This window comes from Anomalospiza imberbis, chromosome 13 (genome assembly GCF_031753505.1).
Source record: "Anomalospiza imberbis isolate Cuckoo-Finch-1a 21T00152 chromosome 13, ASM3175350v1, whole genome shotgun sequence".
In the NCBI taxonomy this organism is placed as follows: domain Eukaryota; kingdom Metazoa; phylum Chordata; class Aves; order Passeriformes; family Viduidae; genus Anomalospiza; species Anomalospiza imberbis.
Genome location: NC_089693.1, coordinates 12,412,458 through 12,431,702, shown reverse-complemented (window position 1 = coordinate 12,431,702; position 19,245 = coordinate 12,412,458). Strand labels below are relative to the sequence as shown.

The window sequence follows — 19,245 nt, the reverse complement described above, 5'->3', positions numbered from 1 at the left end:
GCGGGAGGCCGCAGCGAGGGGCTGCGGGGACAGCGCTGTCCCTCCCTGCCCCTCGCCGCCACTGCCCCTCGCTCCCATTTGACTTTGCTGTAAGGCAGGCTGAGCTCACAGGTCATCTGTTTTTGTTAGATTAATTTGATTCAGCATGTAGGAATAGAGGGCTGAGCGGGCTAATGGCTCTCTGCAGGTGACATTGGGAATGGTCAACGCTCGCATCCTCCTCCCCCATGGCTGTGGCTGCGCACAGAAGCCACCGACCAGGGGCTCCCTCTGTGTCAGGGATGCCGGTCCTGCACGGCAGCACCTCACTCCAGCGAGCTCCTCACGTCTCAAACACTAATCCCTTATCTCTTGCGCCGTGTCATGTAGAAGGACTTAATTACAATAACGGGCGAGGGATTTGCCGAGCGGCTGCAGTGCTTGGCACAGGGCTGGTTTTATTGCACGGGGAACGGAGTTACGGGGACCCTGCCGTAAGTCACAAGAGATACAACATATCCTCTCGTGCACTAATTCTGATCTTTTGGTGTTGAAGGTGATGTGCTGTGCCAGGGAAGCCTAGAGGAGCCACTGGAACCTTAAATTGTACTAGGAGAAGAGGTTGATGTGGAAATATGAAAGGGTGAAATATTTAGGCTGGGACTCTAGAAATTATATTTCAGATTAAACATAAGTATATCTGGGCCAGATTTGCACCGGGATAGTATCCCACAGTTGTACCTGTGCTGGTCACAATAAAGGGAAATCTATCTCTGTTACTTATTCCTGAGGATGAGGAATCTTGTAGCTGTATTGCATTGTGAGAAGAGCTTGACTTCACTTGAGAGCACAAAATAACCAGACACATTGTGGCTGTTGTTTCAATGCACACTTCACCACATCATTGTAGTTCTTGGGAACAAGTACTACAACACTTGCCAAAAATTTTAGAAACTGTTTCTTCGCAATGCATACAAATGTGGTCAGGCAATTGCAAGACCCAGGTGGCCTGCAAAGATCAGGGTCCCCCAGGAAGTGCAGGATCTGAGGCTGGGTATTAATATTCCTGCTGTATTGTGCTAACTCGGGGGGAAAGATGAATCCTAACTATAAAAAAGGGCTTTGAGCAACCTGCTACTGGTTTGGCAGCCATTATAGCAAATGCCCAAAACTGATGCTAAGAGATAATCTGGTAAATGTGCACACATGCTAACGTGGGCAGAAAGAGGTCCAAGTGTGAGATCATGCAGAGGTTTCTCCAAAGCAAGCTCTCTGCCCTGCTAGCACCAGGGCTTCAGCCCACACTGGGTGATACTTGGCACCTCCAGTTTTCATGCCATTGAGTGACAAAAATTTGCATCACCAACTGAAGAGCATAATTTATCCCTGAAAACACAAATACTGCACCCTGCACACCATGTGTTTGTTTGTATGTGTTTCCCCGAGACTGCTCCATAGCCACTTACCCTTAACAGACCCTGCTCCTTCTTGGTGGATGCACAAACCCCAGCGGAGCAGGTGGCTGGGACTGAGGCTGTGCCCCACCTGTGGCCACAGTGTCCCCAGCTGTCCCATCTGGTAAAGGGGGGGCAGGAGGGTGTTGGCCTCACTGTGCAGTGATGACCTTCACTACTGCAGCCAGACCTACCTAAACATGCCTCCACCTCCTTTGATGACTATAAAACACATGCTTTTAGTCATAATATTAATTTCTGTCTGTTCAAAAATATGTTTGTCAATGATTCCTCTTTTTAGTTCAGGATTTCCCCTTCTCATTAACCAGTATTTTAATGTTCTGCCCTCCTGCAGAAACACCTTTCTTCTCTCAGATGAAGAATGGTACCTGAGTAAAAATTTTCGTTGTGCTGCTTTTCCCCTTTTTCAGAGTGGCAGGATGTGCAGTGTGCTGTCAGCATAGGTGCAGTTTGAGGAATTAAAATGCAGTGCCTGGATGTGTTTGGCCACTGTGGCTCAGGGGGTGTGTGTTTGTGCAGGCAGCCGTGGAGGCAGCGGGCTCTGGCAGCAGGGCTGTCCCTTTAAGCCTCGTGGTGTATTTTTAGAAAGCATAAATAGGCTGCATTCTCCCACTTGCTCACTATCCAAGACATAAAAAGGAAGGGCTTTCTGCTTTCTTCAAGTCTCCTTCCCCTGCTGGCACCATATACGTCTGTCTTTTAAGCAGAACAGGTCCACAGCCCTTTTTTTTTATTGAGAAGCTGCAGAACTCTAACCGGTGGTTCAATAAATTGTATTACATCCCCTTCGTACTGAATGCCCTACAAGCTTTGGCTTTCCATGTGTAATTGCAAGCTGTTATTAGCCCAGAGCTTTGTCCGTTACTGTGCCACACTATTGCTGAGCGGTCAATTTTTTTCCCCTGCCATTTCCTTTGCTCACACCATGCTGACCACGTTGGCCAGGGGCTGCCCGAGGTTTATAGTGCAGCATTGATTTTTCTTTTCTCTCAATACTGACAGAATCATAGATCCAAGGCAAATAAAGAAATGCATTCTGTGGTGATGAAATGTCTTTCGTTCAGCCTGGATTGAATCAAAGGCCATCACAGAAATGTTCTGCTCTAAAATGCTAGTGAAGCTTAAGGCATTGTTGGAAAATGAATTTTCCATTTTCTTAGCTGTAATTTGGATTCTCAAATCACTGTGCTAAAAATAATCAGATAAAACTGAATATAGACTACAAGCCTATGTAAAATGCTATTTGTTAAGTTTTTGCAAGCTGCTGCAGCTGATATGAAAGGAATCTGGCAATAGATCAGAAAAGTAATTGCTTAGGTGGATTTCTAGTAAGTATGTTGCATTACTCTGAATACCAAGGTATAAGATGACTTCTCTGTAATTCATAAACACCATGGTAAATACCCAAACCATAAAAATACTTTTTGCATATCTACTGGAGGGAGAGGTTTCTACTGAAAAAAAAAAAAAAAACCACCTTATGTCATCTCCCTAATGAGTATTATTGCTTTTTTGGAAGGGGTGTTGAAGGGTTTCTTTTAGATGGACCAATGTCATTGTTCCCATTATACAGGAGGAGATCTAGAAGTAAAAAGAGTCTGTGGGGATGTAGTAAAGTCACACAGTGAATCTCTGGCAGGGCCTGAAAGAGAACTTGGATCCTCAAAAGCTTAGCACCATTTTCAATGCAAAATAAAAATAGCCATGATTTTCATGACATCTGTGGGAATGGGTCAGTCCAGATGACAGTCACTAGCACAGGCTGTTAGAAACCCAAGGTGTCCCCAGTCTGTGTGCCTGGCTGCACTGGCATGGGACGTCAGCATTCCATAAAAAGGGAGCACCTTGACTCATTTTCAGGCAAGTGTCATTGTGTCATTTCCTATAATAGAATCAATTAAGGAACCCAGACCTGTCATCTTGGAAAAGAGAAGACAGAACCACATGGTAAAGGTTTCTCCATATTCTGGGATTTTCCTTCTCTTTTTTTTTTTTTTTTTTTTTTTTCCCTATGTTATCAAGGCTCATGACTTAACATTACAAATTGAACCCAATTCACCATCAGGGTCATCAATACTTTCATCCTTGAAAAAACAATGACTTTTGCCTTTCTTCAGCTTTACATGATAAGTTCATAAGTTGTGCAGAAAAACTGTGCAGAGGATTCTTGTGTTAACAGGAGTTTCCTCTGCAGCCTGCAAAGATAAAGCCTCAACTTCTGCAGGGTCCCAGTGTGAACATCATCATACCTGGCACCCCAAAATGTTCTCTGACTCCACACTTCAGGGAAGTCTCACATGTTACTGAGGAGTTAGCACAAAAACAAACAAACAAGAAAAAAGAGAGAAGGAGAGAAGGAAAATGTACCCAGAGGATAGAAAGAGTGGAGGAGAGGAGCATTTACATATGAAAATAACAGATAGATTCAGCAAAGTTAAAACTACAAATTCGAAAAATAAATACATTTGAATGTTGCCCTTGGGCAAAATTTCATTAATTCTCTAGCTTTGGACATTCCTTTTTTTCCTGGCTTAATGGCTGCACATTTGATATCAATGTGCACTGGTTTACAGCTCTTTCTTCAAAATCGTATTCCTGGCAATGTGCAATAGGTCTTTACACTCCTTGACAAATCAGATTATTTTTCTTCACTAATGATCCAGAAAAATTCTAAAAAACAAAATAAAACCTTTTTGGGTCCAATTCAGTATCTTATTCAACCTGAAATTCTTCTGAACTTTTTTTTTTTCATCAAAAGGCCATGAAGAATTCCTTTGCCTATCCCAAATTGTGCTGTAATTTTCCCTACAAAATTTCTCAAAAGGTTACAGTGTGGCTGAATCTGTATTAATCACTGTAAAAGACTGTGCAGTGCTATGTGGCTTTCATTTGTTAATTTTTAAGAATGCTCCACAGTGGAAACAGAATCAAGGATAGCTCCATCCCATTTGTCCTCCCAAGGTGATTCGCACCTAAGGTTCAGAAACCCTTGAGAAACACTTTACTTTCTCTACCTCCTATTTTGTCCAACTCCAGCCTTATGTTGTTCAGTAAAACTATAGCAAAGAAAGTTCTGATCTGAAATCAGCTGCAAACCAGCTCCAGTCCTGGGAGGTGTTGATCTGTCTAATGCTCCTCTGTATGAGACCTGCAATGATTTTCAGATCTTGCACCCCCGTAGCAGGTATCATTATACAGTTGCCATAAATGTTCCTTTTTAAGTAAACCTTTTCCAGAAAATTAATTTAAATCTTTCACTTGCTGGCTTATGCAGATGGATAGACCTCAACAGTAACCAAAATGAGGGACTGCTACTTGGGTGCAATAAGACCTTCAAATTCACTTGCCAGGATTTTTGACAGCAGATTTGCAATTAAAATTTAAAATTCAGATTCAGGGTTTCTCTTTTGGACAATATCTTTGTTAGAAGCTGGACAAGATAAGGAGTGGAGGTTACCAAGTGTTGGTAAGCAGTCCAACACTTAAAAAGGTACACCTTGTAAGTCACACTTACAAAGGTACTGGGGGTACAGCTGTACCAGGTAAAAACAAAACTAAGATGTGTGTAAAACTGTAAACAGAGCTGCTGTTCTGTGTCTATCTATGGATTATGGATTTGTGACATCACTTATGGCTAAAATCCAGCCATTGCTCTGTACAGGCTGCAATCAGGAATCTCCATTCTAAATTTGAGGAAAGGGAAAGTGAGGAGAATCTACAAACAGGATTAGTGTCAGGGAATGCAAGCGTGATGAATACTTTCACATATTACCAAATTGTATATAATAGCCTAAGTAGGTAGAAATCATTGTCAGGGGAAAAAGCTGTTAATTGGATCATATACGAAATGTGTTTTTTAAATATCTCAGCTGGTGCACAAGTGCTTGTTGACTGCTGCATGATCTGTGTTTTTATCAAATGCCCATACGAGCAAGCAGCCATGATAATTAACTTTTAAGGGGGATGGAAAAGATCAGCTATGCTTGAGTTCCAAATGGATGTCTCTTCTCTTATCCACTGGGTTCACAGCTTTAAGTGTAACAAGCAAAAATGGTTGAACGAGCAAAGAGCAAAGGAAACTAGAGTAGCATCAAAATGCAAAACAGCTCCACCACCACCTGCCATTCAGTGGGAAAGCACCATTCTCTTCTCCTTCCTCTGTCAGCCAGGAGCAGCTTCTGGTTTAAAATGACAAAAAACACAAAAAAAAAGTTAAGATTTGTGTGGCTGTAAGAAATGTTAGTAATAATGATTTCAGCTCTCCTGTGACAATATTGCAGATCTGGCAGGAGCTGTCAGCTTTGGCTGATCTGAGGGCCAAGTGTGGGGCTAAGTTTGCAGCTGGTTCGGCAGGAGGCATCTCAGCTGCAGTGAAGGGCCAGGGCAACACTGCAAGCCAGGGCAGGCCCAGTTTGACTGTACAGCTCACACCCTTCATCAAAGGTGTGTAACTTGAGTTTCCCCTGTTCTCTGAAATCTGCTAATGGGAATGCAGTCAGCCCCCCAGCTGCTTGCAGAAAATCTTTACATATATGACAAAATAGAAAGGTGTTTGTTTAGTGAACCACTTTCTGGTTTTATTGCATCTATAAAGCCCAGCTCCCTTTTGAGGCACTCATCTTCCTCAACCTCTGTGAATGTCACCTTTCAGCAAAAGATCAACAGGGGTTCCCTGGCACATTCACTTTTTTTTTGGCAGTCCTCACCCTACAAACACTGCAACTGTCTGGGGACCTGATCCTTTTCTGTGTACCTGTCCCTACAAAGCTACTCAGTGTCTTGAGGCCTTCCAGGTTTGAAGCTTCCCTCAGCACCTTGTCCAGCCCAGTGGGTGCACACTTCTAAACAGCTGCCAATCCACACGCATTTGCATAAAACATACAGAAAACTAGCAAACTTATGATGTTCATTGGGATGTTCTGTCTAAATTGAGACTTTTAAGCACTAATAATAATTAACTACTTTCTTAGCAACGAAAAAGTCTTAAATGCCTATTTACTTAACAGTCCCCTAGGGTGTCTTTGTTCTGAATGGGCTAAAAAATCTTAGCTGCAAAATAAGCAGGCGATTCCAATCAATAGAGCCAGAGGACTATATTGATTACCAGAACTCCATTCTTTAGTCATTAACCCTGTGAATTCTTTACAAAAGCTGTACAGGACAATTCCTAACCACTATACCATTTGAGGAGTCATTCAGATATTTGAATGTCATTAAACTTTCATAGCTTGTTTACAGCCCTTTCAGCCTCGCCTGAAGGATTGTGCTCTGAGACTTTCTGCCCCACTCTGCCCAGCTGAACTGACAAACAGCATTAATCAAGCCCAGAAATTTCCTCTGCAGATATGATTTTCTTGTTGGCTGTTGCTAATGTTGCTACAGAGCAGGGAAATGGGTCACGGAAGGAGAGAAATAATATTCTTAATTTTTCATCATTTCAGCTTCAAGCCAGAAAACTCTGACTGATGATAAACACACCTTTCATCCTTGTATGGAAAACTGCTCGTGCACCCTGTAGGTCCCTTTCTTCATAGTGGATGCCACAGGGCTCCTTATGTGGACAGGAGGAGAATGACACAAAGTGCCCACTGGAGAGGGAAGGCAGCTGTGAGGTGGGAGGAGGAAGAGAAGGAAGTGATGCTGGAGAGCTCCTCAGATCTCTCCACCTCCTTCCCCTCGCTGGGTCCTGTGGGACCTGCCCCCACGACACCTCCCTCTCAGCAGCCCCGTATTGAAGAGAAGATTCTCGCATTTCAGATTGAGAAAGTTCATGACACACAGTAATGGCTCTAAATGGTAAATTCAATCACACAGTCAACAATTGAATAGAAGCGCCACAAATGAGCCAAATGCCAGCGATTTAAGGGGATGCTGAAGGAACTCCCAGCAGTCACAAGGCCACTGCAAAGACAGGAACCCTTCCTCTTCAAAGTTCAGGTGGCTTTAATGTTATAGGACATGCAACATTCTCTAATGCAATCTTTCTTTGCTATGGAAGCTGTGAACTGCTCAGCATCTTTGTAAATACACAAAATGGAAGTGGTAATTTCTGAAAGTTTTCTCAATGGTTGATATAAATTTCAGCCATAGCTTGTCCTTGGGCTGCTTGTTCCAACTATTCTTTTATTGGTTATGGCTTTGGCCCAATGCCCGCTGGGTATGGGGATTTGGCTTAGGCTGTGTTTGTGCTGGTTACACAACACAAGCATCATTTTGTTCCTTGCCTTCCACTGTACAATACAGTTTTTAGCCACAGCAAGTAGATGAACACCAAGGAATCAATTGAGCTGAAGCTGAGGATCCCATTTAGAAATTAAGGAATAGCTTGAGAAACACACAAGAATCTACCTAAATATTTGCAAAAAGTGAATGTCTTTTCAGACTCATAACTGAGAAATATTCCTATATTTAGACGCAGAATTGTCCTTCATCTTTTTTGCAATTAGTGCTTGATCCAGTCTAGCTTCAACGTTCTGCCATTATCCTTATCTATTTGAAAACTTCCCAAGAGAGCTATAATGAGCTGGGGCCATTTTCATGACTATTGATTTCATGGTTAAAATTATAGTATTTGATTGTTATTTGACCAAACTGAGATTATTGTATGTTTTGAAAACAAGAGCAGTAGCAGCAGGAGTCATGTCCATAGAAAAGTACAAAGTCAGGAGCTGCCAAACAGCCCCACTTTCCCCGTGGTGCCACAGGGCTCTGTGGGAACTCCTCTGTGCTGCTGCTCTCCAGGGCACACAGAGCTTCAGTGACCTTCCCAATGTCACCCCATGCATCGCGGCAAAACTTGGGACTGATGTCAAGTGTCCTCCGTCCCAGCAGGTGCCCTCACCCCTGGCACATTTCCTACTTGGGAAATGCCCTGAAACGCTGTGCCTGTAGGCAGTGGGTGTGTTTTGTGGTGAAGACTCTTTTAGGACCGAAAGGCCTGAATTTCATTATAACTCCTAGTAAATAAATAGGTACTGGACAACCATTTATGAAGTTTATTTTTCATGGTCACAGTACAAGTGTTGGTAAACCAAGGACTTTCTGCACGCTCTGTTTCCTGCATTTCAACAGACTAAACCAATCACAATTAGCAATGGATTTCAGATAAATCCAGAAATGTTTTAAGCAAGTTCCTAAATGTGATAAGAACTCCAAATACCTTTTTGAATAGGGTGTTTCAAAGGATTATTAGGACTAAATGGTCTTCGTGCATCGTATGGACAGAACCACCTTTTCTTTCTACTTTGTTTAATTTTTTTAGTCTGACACCTCTTTGTATTTTATTAGACTTAGAGCATAACTGACCATATTTTGTTTTCTGAAGAACGGGAGAATTGTTGATTTTCAGGTTGTAGTGACATTTTGAGCTGTGTGAAATCTAATAAGGCTACAAGTATTTCCTGACAAAACTATGGGCACCATCAGGGCCTGGCAGAGTAGTGAAGCAGCAGGCCCCACTCCAGCAGGCAGGAGTTCATCTTCTGACTTCATCTTCAGAGCAGGAGCATTCTGACATCCCATTTTCTTCTAGCGGAGTCACAGGTCAAAGGGCAGTGAGACGCCTTCCCCAGCTGCCAGTGATGTGCCTCCTTGAAATAAATCAGAAACACCTGCCCCCAGAGAAGCAGGTGGGGACTTTGTGTCCATGTGGGCAAGATGGCTTGGCTGTGCCCTTGCCGGACTCCTGTGAAGTTGTTCAGTGTGAGTGGTTCCCATGCTCAGGGCTCTCCTGAGCATCACTGTGCCCAGCCTGACCTCCCATGCCATGGCCCCCAGCCAGAGCTGAGCTTCCAGACATGTGAGACTGCCTTGAGAAATGCATACAGCTAAAACTGCTCGCCAGTAAATACACCCTTGCTGCATTTAGAGCCTCCTCCAACTCAGAATAATGCCTGAGGGAGGAGCACAGTATCCTGGGGGACACAGGGGAGAGCAGATGGAGGTGATGGAGCCCTGCTGCACCCAACCAAGGAAGAAGGGAGCACTCCTCACCCACTCCAAGTACATCTTCTACATTTAATAGATGGGAGTTGGCTGCTTTCCTGTCCTCTGCTGCCCTTTTACTTAGAAGTCTGACTCCTGGAAATTAGTTTTGAAGTGAGGCTGCAAGCAGACCCTGGCTGCACATGCCAGTGCTGTGTCCATGGGGAGCTGAGGAGGGGACCAAGCTTTAGACATACAGAGCCTGCAGGTGATCTTGTTGCAGCTTGCAGACAGGAATGCCCACAGTGGTTTAGTTAGAATGGGAGGAGGAGTGAATCTAAACACCTTGATGTATGTGCTCAGAGCTCTGTAAGATGCTCAGCAAATTGCAGGGTTCTCTCTGTATCCACCACCCACAAAATATCTGGGTTGTCAACTCAAGAAAATATTCCCCTTCAAAAGTGCTGAGCCCTGCTGCTTTCACCACTGAAAAATCTAGGCCATTTAGTAACAGGTCTGTGCTCTCCCATTCCCAGAGAGATCTGGTGCTGCCATCCTGTTGTCCCTGTGAGCCAGAGACACTTCAGTGAAAGAAATAGGTGCTTAAAGCCTTGTTCTGATTACATCTCCTCCACATAAAGCACAGTAACTTAACTCGAGCCAACAGTCACCCTGGTGTAAAACAGGATCGTGGCAGATCAGAAGCTGGGTTGTAATCCTCTCATTGCCCCAAAATAAATTTCCTTCTTGGCAGCAGGGCTTAACGACAAATGTTCAATCCTGACTTGTGCACGGCTCAGGAGCAGAGGACAGGCAGCCCTGCGAGGGCTGCTCCAGTTCCACTGCTGCACCCAGAGCGGGCTGGGCTGCCGTCAGGGGCTCGTGGGGAGCAGCCCTGCAGCAGAACTGCTGCCAGTGGTGACATTTCAGAAGGTCTCACCTTGGAGAGGCTTCATAAATGTCATCCTGGATGCTCCCTGCTGAAGCTGCTGGTGGTGGCTGCACTGAAGGGAGTAGGAGCCAAGTGATGCCCCGGAAGGGATGGCTCCACGTCGGGTTTCTCCATCACTGTCACACATATCTCTGATAATATTTACTTACTGTTTGAAGGGAAAATGGCTTTCTAAAGCCATTATTTCTTTCTCCCGCCTGCTGTCATAAAGGTCTTTATGATGGAATGATAGAGGATTCATCCACAAAAAATGGACAGAGCAGGAAAAGATACCAAAATATAAGGGCATCTCTAGGCAGGGCACTGTAATATCACTGTGTCTATCAATGGTGGTGCATGCTCTTTGCATATGCAAAGACAAAAAATAATAACTAAAAATAAATGGGTAAGATGAGCACTGATAATTGATGGACTTGAAAACTAGATTTGATTAAAGTATTTGTTTTTATAAGAGACATTCCATCTCAGCTTATCTTTTCCTGTATTCCTTTCTGCCCAGTTTGGACTGCAGCCTCAGCACAGTGCAGTCTGTTTATCATTAGTAAGATGCAGGGTATATTAGAGCAGCAGTAACAGTAAGTCATTTAGAGTGTACGTCACAGGTTACAAAGCAAATAGCGAGGCTGTTTTATTATGCTGAAGCTGTAAAGCTTACAGTAATACAAAGTCTTGCTGGCAGTCACCTTGCTTTATTCTTCTTTTAACAACTTACTAACAGTGTGTAAATATAAAAGAAAACTTTGATTTTTCCATCCGGATACACTGAAAACTCTTTCAATAAAAATGCTAGGGTGCATTTAACACTGTGACCAGAAATATTGAAATTTGACAGTTAGGAGGTTAAAGGTTTCAAATTTATACACAGAGGTGTTTTGCTCCTGTCATGGTCATAGCAGCTTGCTCAGGGTAACCCCTTTTGCTTACTGAACCTTTGAAAAGCAGAGAACATTAAGCAATACATCTTGGCAGATGCCCTGGGATTTCACACCACCAGCAGAACTCCATGTGCACACAAAAAGTGAACCTCTTAGGTGAAAACTGGTCAAGCCTTTCTCTGCTTCTGCCCTGTGTGCTGGCAAGCAGCTCTCTTGTGCTGCTGCTGCCGCCACCCTTTCCATGACAATCAAGGCAATTTCTGTAATTTTCAGGTATCAGGTGCTACTGCTTTTAATTTCCACAAAAATCACTCAAAACAGTGGCATCAAGAAAACATGTACAGAAGCTATTACTGAGAGGTAATGGCATCAAATAAATAGGTGTTTTTCATTCCTGCCATAAAATACCTGCATAAAAGATAAAACTAGACAAAATGGACTTTGCAACCCAAATGTCAAGAATTTAGATATCCTCTAGTCTTCATTTTAGGAATTTCAGCCTGTGGTATATGTGTCTTTGCCTCTCTACTGCCATCTGAGAGAATAAGTGCAGCTGAGAATAGGCAAGGTACCACAGTGCTTCCAACTTTTTTAAATTCTGTTTATCAAGCTCTACCAAAAAAAAAAAAAAAAAAAAAAAAAAAAGCAGCTCTATGTTGATTTACTGAGAAACTATCCCTGCATAGACCTGCTGGAAACATTACAGCCTTGACACACCAGCAAGTAAAATGATCAACTTTTCTTTTTCTACTTATTGTAGTATGTAAGAGAACCACTATGGGCATTTCTTTTCATAGTCACCATAAAACTGTCCTCATAAATATTACTAAAAAAAACCATTACAGTGAGCACACATTTTTACTGACGTTACTGCAGGCATCTCTGCAATATGAATGCAGCCCCCTTACAGTGGGGCACAGCCCTGTCCCACCAGCAGCAGGCTGGGACCCAGAGGGGATGCTGCAAGGCAGGCTGCTCTGCTTGTTAAATGTGCCCCCCGCTGTCTCCAGGAGCTTGAGAAATTTAGGGTTGGGTCTAAACTCAGGTTATAGCCCCTATTCACTTCAAGCTGAGGATTTGCAGCCTCTGCCTTTGTTGCTGGCAGTGGCAGCACCAGGCACGGGCAAAGCCCATCTGTTTGCTCAGGGCCTGGCCTGGGGCAGCCATGGTGGGACGGGGGAGCTGCAGGAGATCCTGCTATGCCTTGCTGCTCTTACAGTGAGGGAACAGCAGGCAGGAGTGCAGAAGCCACTTGCACACAGGATTATAGCAGTCCAGTGAGTCTGTGAGAGTCACTGCTTTGTTCTCTGGTCCTGGAAAAGAGCACATGGCTGTGCTGAGGCTGTACAGCACTCTCCCCTTGCAGGGTCTGACAAGGCCAGGTGTATCTGAGGAGAGGGACTCTGTATCTTCCTGCACAGGTGTTTATTGTGTTTCAGGAGTGGAGGCAGAAGATGGTGTGGGGGAAGCATGCAGAAGGGATCGTGATTTACCTGTAAGTGGTTTGGGCATCAGAGTGTGCTGAGAAGTGGAGGTCACCACATCTCCTGCAATTCTTCAGGATGTTCAGCTCTGCCATGCCTCAGAAAAGATGAGACTGGAGATTTGACTTTACACATTCTTTCAGGTGTAAACACCCAGCCAGGGTCAGGAGGCTGAGAGCTGAACTTTCAGTGCATTAGGAGAAATGTGTCTGTGCATGGCAGAACTGTATCTCCTGCAGGGCTCCAGCTTTTTGGCTGTTGGTATAGTTGTGGAATTAAAGCATGTGTGCCAGTGGCTGAGGTGTTTTCCTTGAATAACATCCTGCTCATCCCAGCTCTCTCTCTGGCACACTGTTCAGGGTACCATGCGCCACTAAGATCCAGCTTAAAGCTGATGGTTAGAGCTAGGGGGTAGAGGGGCGCTTTAGGCAGTGAAGAGAGGCTGGATTAGAAAACAGCTAAAACAGAATTGTCAGTTAATGCCCTTGAAAACATTGGACTCCCCTTTAGGAGCTGCACTGGTCCCCAAGGCTTTCTGTGTGCCAACTAACTAGAAAGAGCCTTTTGTGAGCTCCTTGTATTGGGTGAATCTCCTCTGTGTTGTTTTCAAGACATAGATCATCCAGGCCTTCAGAAATTCAAATTAAATACCGTGGGGTAAATATACTCTCTATTCCTTATCTGTATCTCTAGTTTTGCTGCAGTTGGTTGATTGGTTTATTTTCCCCAAGTGTTTCTTTATTGGTCTGTTTCCCTCTCTGGAGCTGGGGCTGGTCTGCAGGAGCCAGCAGCCTTCCGGGGTCCAGGCTCACCTCCGGTACAATCATGCAAAAGAAGCAATTTTTCATTATTGATAAAATGTAATGTCATAATGTCATGGCCTTTCAGGTCATCATCTTTGTAAGTCAGCCATGACATTATCACAATTTATAATGATAACAAATGACCATAATGTTTGCATGTAATTTTCATTGGCTATTGCAGAATTCTAAAGTCACTCCTTTGAAGGAAGGATTTCATTAACAAGCTTCTGTGATTACTGCTTCTACTGGGGGCTTTTTGCTAACATGAAGTCTATTCTGTCTGATATGGGAGATTTATGTACTTAGTAGAAATTTAAGATTTGGTGACTCATGGTTAGTTAAGTACTGATGCAAACTGAGAGAATATTCCTGCCTTTTTATGGTATCAAGAGCATTATATTATGCCTAAATACTATAATTTATACGGGTTATGTAAATACAAACTCTGTGAATATTGCTGGCTGCAAGGTCTGACTTGAGTGTCAGACTCATTCTTGACTGTAGTGTTGGCTTTACTTATTTAATATTTCATGATAAACTTAAAAGATTTACAGCTTCAGGAGCCAGTGAGAATCATAGGGCATTTATTTTCATGTGATATTTAGAGGCTGGAGCTCCAGTCCCCAAACACTTTAAACATATTCCTAGCTTTAACATCTGGACTGAGAACATCACTGGGGTGGGTTCCCTTTGCTCTGCAGGATCAGAACCTCAGAGTAAGTGCACAGAGTTCAATAGAGATGAATCTGGAGCACTTGTAGGGAGCACTCTCTCAATCTAATCCATAAATAAATACTCGTCTACTCCTGAAGTCCTCTGAAGCTAATGCATGAAAAACAATGAAATGCCTGGGCACTCCAGGCCTCTTGAAAAAACAGGGCCAGGCTTTTGTATCTGTGTGTGTGCACATGCGTGTGTATGAAATAAATTCAAACAAACAAAAATAAATATTTCTGAAGGAGCAGCTGTGAGTTATAGTCTAACAGACTTCATGACAGGCCACCAGGCAAAAGGACTCAGAGCTGCACAATTGGTCCCCAAGGGACACAGTGCCTCAGAGAGGACAAAGCAAGAGCTGGGGACTCGGCTGTGCTTTGTTTTGGCCCACGAGGCTTATCAGACTCATGTTGTGATTCATTTTTCATTTGCAGCAAGAAGCTTGCAGGAAAAATTTACCTTTTTCTTTCTTTCCTCTTCCTTGAGGCTGCTACTTTTTTTCCACTGGAAATTACAAAAGTACTACTCTTATGAAAAATATTAGACTAAGTTTCATCTTTTGTCAGTGTGACACCGAGGCCACCCGGTTATTATGGCATTGTCCACTAGGTCATGCACACATGTAACAGAAGGCTTTCTTTAGAGTGAACTGTATATAAAATGCCTTGCAGTCTGGAGAATCACACTTTATGTGGGGTATTCCCCAATTATATTCATGGCCATTCCTTTTGTAGGGCTTGTACATCACTGATACGAGGATCTCCTTGTTACTGTCTTTGAAATCCCCACCATGAAGACTAGTTTCATCAATTTTCCAGGCCTAGTGGCCTACAAATGACCCAATAAGGTCATTCAGCTCAGTCTCCATATTGTAAATGCCCTCAGACCAGGGGCAGTTATTTTCTTTGCTTACAAGTGTGGCTTCACCCTCAGCAGCCAAGGGGGCTGCACTCCACTGCAGTACACAGGCACACTTGCATCAGGATAAATTCTTTTAAGTCACTTTAGCAGAAAACTGATTGAGCTATCAAAGTTAGTATGCACTGTGAGCAATGAGCATTAACCAGTCTTGGGTGATACCAAAAGAAAACAGTGTCTGTGTTTAGTTGTCCTTCTTGAAATGCCTTTTTATTCCACATCCCCATTGCTCACTTGGTTTGCTCAGTCCAACTCAGGTTTTACTTTCTTTTTTGGATGCGTTGACAGCACAGGGGCTTGGTTGTATCAGGGAACATTTTGCAAACTCTTGGAGAGATGGTTCAGGTTAATTTTAGCACAGCTCCAGCTTTTCTCCTATGGTTAGTGTCCCCAAAGAAATAAGACTCGGGGACTTGAGTGGACTTATCTTATTTTCTGTTTTGCTATCCCAAAAGACTTTTCCCTGAATTTTAAAGCTGATGGCTCCATCACACTGCTTAATTATATTTTTTTTGATGACACACATAATGAGATGCCTGTGAGATTATGATACCATTGCAACAGTCCATGGGATTTTCATTCCACTATCACTTCATGGCTCTTCAGGGCCCCACCTTCAGTTCAGCACTGGCCACTCACTGCTCTGCTCAGAAGAGTTGTCCTGCTTGACTTTATCTGGCATGGGCTCAGAGCGGAATCAGAGACTGCTCTTCCAGAGAGAGAGAAGGATCTAAATACTGCAGAAAGGCACAAGGACTCCATTGCTTTCTCTGACCAAGCCTCCTTAAACACCGCAAAGGTTTGCCAGGTGCTGTCACCCCTTGGGTTCATCTTGGTGTTGTTTTAGTGAGCCCATCCTTGCTCCCTCCCACCGGATGCTCCTGATGCCTGAGCTCAGTAACCAGCTGTGCTCCAGCTGTGAGCACGGGTCTGCTCTGCTGCAGATGGCCAGAGTGCTCCCTGCCACCTGAGAAACAGCCACAGAGAGCAGCCAAAGCCTGGTTTTTGCTTGGCATAACCCGGTTTTGCTGAGCGGCTTCTCTTCACAGAAAGCAGTGGCACATGCCAGGCTCAGGGGTGGAGGATGTTACGAGGTTCAGGAAGCAGCAAGACAGGAGTTTCAGGGGAGGGGAGGTGGAGGTCAGCAGTGCTGCCAGAGCAAAACCAGAACCACCTGATCCTTCCAAAGCACACCGTTTTGTTTTTCTGAAGGCTAAATGAGAAGTAGTGTAACGTGCAGAATTAACAGAGATTGCTGTTTTGTCAGTAAAAGTAGGTTTGCTGCCAGAACAGCAGCTTTGATGCCGGGGAATGTCTGTTTGTACTGTCAGGCCTCTGCTCAGCACGAGCATGTGCTGTGCTAAAGCAAACGAAAGGGGAATTATACAATATTGAATGTGGACCTATCTCTAAATGCATTGAAAATGTAGGTTATTGTCTTCTGGCATTTCCTAAAAAGCCTCTTGAGCTCCTGTTGGCAACCACTGATATTGAGGGTACTTTTAGCTGTTTAAGTCTTCCTGTTCTAACAGGGGTCAAAGGGCTGTAAAGATCTTCTCAAAAGGATATAGAAGGAATCATTAAAAGGGAGGAGGAAGAAAGTGACAGAAGGTCAGCCTTTTTTTTTTAATGGGTGCATCCCCGAGGGGGTCAGACACAGTTGTGCATTATACTCCAGCTCCAGTACCTGACTTTTAGAAACCTACAGCAAATCTTATTAGCACTTCCATAAGCATAAAATACAGGACAGAGCCCAGTGTTCCAGGCAGAAGTAAAAGAGAAAAAACCATGAAATAAATCAATTTAGTCTTTCAAATTAATTTAAATCAACATAGTACAAGGATATGACCAAGATGAGGACAAATACTCAAATATGTGCAAGGCATTTTATGGTCCCTGGTAAGCGTGTGCATGTATCTCTGTGTGTTTAATTCCCTTGTTGATCTTTTTTTCCTTAGAGACAAATTTACCGTATGCTCATTGCATGGCATGTCATGTAGCTTTTTGTAAGGACTGGTGTAGGGCAAAAAATTTACCTTTTTATGTGACACGGCCAAACAGAATTGTGAAGGTTTTCAGTGATTTCTAGACAGCAAGCAATAAACTGCGTTTGCACCCACACACTTACTGCCTAACACCCCATCTGGTAACATTTCCACGTCTCCAGGAAAGAAATCAATAGCAATAATCTGTGAGGGCCTCATAGGGTGTATATTTTTTTATCGCACTGCTATTTGGAATTTTTTTCCTATCTGCTTACAGCACTAGATTGTTCTTTTTTTGTTAGCTAACGTTGAAATCCTGGAACCATTATTATATTTTATAAAAAGCAGGAACTAACACTGGGGTCAGAATAATATATTCTAAACACTCATATTCAGTAATATCGCAGTGTTCAGACAGCAAAGTCCTACTCAGTGAAGGCACTGAAAAATCTCCTATAGTAAGAACCTGTACATCTAAAATGATATGCTAGCACACTTCAAAGACTAGCATCCTAAAAATTCATGATTACTTAAAGATAGTTTATATTAAAAGAGAGTATAGCTCCAGCTTTCATCTTGCTCCAATGGAGAGAAGAAATTGTCCTTATATGCTGAAATTTAGAACTGTGTCACTGTTGGTTTTCTGTGTAAGGAGGAAATATGATGCTTTGTTACTGGTCTTATTTATTGCAGACCTTGTCTGGAATCTAGTATTGAAGCTGTGCTTGATGAGTTGCTGCCTTGAACTTTTCCACTGATCAATGCTGGTGCTATGGCTGCATGAAAGAATAGCTTTCCTGAGGAGAAGCTATCACATGGGAAACACACTACACAGTAAGCTAAGAAATCTGCTATAATCTTGTATGCTTAGGCTTAGAAACGTGTTTCCCAAAAGAAATGGTGATAGTGAATGACCATTTTAAAACAGATGTTACGTGAGCAAGAGGTCAGGTGAAGAACAGGGAGGTATTAGTAAAAAAAAAAAAGAGGTAGAGAAAGAAAGAAAGGAAGATTGGGGAAAGGGAAGAAAGAAAGAAGCAGAAACCCTCCTTTCACTGACATGATAAGGCACAACTGGACAAAATGCACAGCTGAAGACAACATTACAGAGCCAGGACACAAGAATCATATTTCTTCTTCTCCCTGCAGTGACAAATAAAAGGTTGTTTTGATTTTTGCTGTACAAATGATAGGCTTTACTTTGAAACTGTAGCTGCTGAGCTGTTCTCCACAAAAGTATTTTTTTGCTTTTCGTCTTAATGGTGGCAATACTACAGCAAAAAAAAAAGGAAGCAGTTCTGCAATCAGCATATATTTTATTTACCCATGGATTGTCCTATGCATCTTGCAGTGGGGGTGGGATTGACACTCTGAACAGGAGGAATGTCCTTTGGAAGTGGGATTTCAGCAGCATTTAGCATGGGCAAATCCCTGTCTGTACCAGGCCTTTACTTTGTGCCAAGGCTGCCACTTGTGACTCTTGGTTTTTTATCACATTGGACATACACTGTGATGGACCCACTGTGAGGTCTTTTTTTTTTTTAAGTCACCAAATTACCATCTCATTTGGTTACCAGGAGAGCACATAGGAGGTCTCTCAGTGTAGTTGGTTTTATTCATGAGCCCCTCTAAATAAGCCAGTGGTTAAAACAAGGAGTCAGCCTTCCTGAAGCAGTGCTGCAATTGAGATCCCACAAAGACCAAATGCAGAGACACACAGGGTGCCTTTACTTGTAAGCAAAGATTTTTTTAATTTTTTTTTTTTTTAACTTAGCACCAAACCTAAAATCTCTGGATGAAATAGCCTTGTTACTGCTATAAGTGACTGCTCTTACCTCATTTTTGCCCCTAAAATTCACCACTTGTCTGTCTTCTCTTACACTCTGAAATGTGGAAAAGCCAGATCTCAAAGCTGAACAGATAATAATGTGTAAATAAGTATCTAGCAGATCAAATCACTGGTGGAAAGGATAAATGTGGCTGAGAGTCCTGCCCATGGATAGTGTGAAAAAAAGAGTTACTGGATTTCTTTACTCTAAGTAGGTTCATAAGGATGGACAGCTAATCTTTGATTTCTATCTGGTTTTAGAATCTTTTACTTGATGTCTCTGCTCTTTGGGAAGTAGGAATGAGA

At 43.1% G+C, this 19,245-nt stretch overlaps 2 long non-coding RNA genes across 5 annotated transcripts in view; one reads left to right on the top strand and one right to left on the bottom strand.

Annotated features, from left to right (window-relative positions):
- LOC137481965 (uncharacterized) overlaps positions 1–19,245 on the top strand; it is a 243,926-nt gene that overhangs the window by 196,494 nt on the left and 28,187 nt on the right. The window lies entirely within an intron of this gene.
- LOC137481577 (uncharacterized) lies at positions 3,469–7,082 on the bottom strand. The gene is made up of 3 exons (XR_011003558.1): positions 6,933–7,082; positions 4,469–4,602; positions 3,469–4,124 (listed from the first exon to the last, which is right to left on the bottom strand). It is a non-coding gene; the product is annotated as an uncharacterized lncRNA (long non-coding RNA).